Here is a 1,035-nt window from a genome sequence, read left to right as displayed (position 1 = left end):
CAGTTCTCTTTCTGAGATCCAGATTTTTAAAGGAAAAAACGTGCCAGGAGGGGAGGGTGTAATGTACAGTAGCACATACTGGCAGAAGTTATCAAGCAGGAATAGTCCCTGACCATAGGTTTATGGTTGTTTATTTTCTAGGCATATCTGTTCTTGCTTCATTTGCCTTCTGGTGGCTAAGGCACCAGTATGTCTTGGGCTCTCCAACATCTCTAAGCCATAAACCTTGTGATCTTGTTTTTATCTTGCTGCTACATTTAGTTCAGCAAAAGAAGCTGAGGGGCTCCTGGGTCAGAAGTCCCTTTTACCTAAAGTTCTTTTCCTGATACCTGACAATTTCTATTTTATAACTATCTTAAGAGGTAGGATTTCATTAAACCACTAAAATAATATACAATAGTCACTGACAATGTGTAAATTGTTACCACTACTCATTAATCAACAACTCTATGGCACAATGTGAAATACTCTTCATGAACAGACACTTGTCCACTTTCCAGATTCTTTTCCTGACACATCTATCTACCCCATGCTCCAGACTTTTCAGGCAGCTTTCTGAGCTGCCAAAACATACACAGCTTTTGAACAGTATCTTCTGGCTTGAAAACCTTCCCTACTTCATATGCCTTTAGGACTTGGTTCAGGTAACACCTCCTTTAAGTCACCTTGACTATTGCCAAGTAATACACCCATCTATTATAGCATTTATCACAATATAGCAACTATTCAATATCTGTGCTCACATTTTCCACTAACACATGCACACACATACAGACACACACGCATATATCCATTTGTGTACTCTAACATCTAGGGGCTTAATGTTTGTAAAACTGCAAAAATAGGTATTTCTGAGGATGATCTTTTTCTCTTAAAATTTATCTGTTGAAAGATTTATTTAGAAAAAAATGTAAGAGTTGTAGAAAAAGCCTTCAATGTTTACATATTCAAAGAATATCTTACACTCACAACCCAAATTTATCAGATATTTATTTGTTTAAGATGAAAATAATTAGTTAGATTACGATGGCGATT

The sequence above is a fragment of the Tamandua tetradactyla genome, chromosome 1 (genome assembly GCF_023851605.1).
Source record: "Tamandua tetradactyla isolate mTamTet1 chromosome 1, mTamTet1.pri, whole genome shotgun sequence".
Taxonomy (NCBI): Eukaryota; Metazoa; Chordata; class Mammalia; order Pilosa; family Myrmecophagidae; genus Tamandua; species Tamandua tetradactyla.
This window is presented reverse-complemented; position numbering follows the sequence as displayed.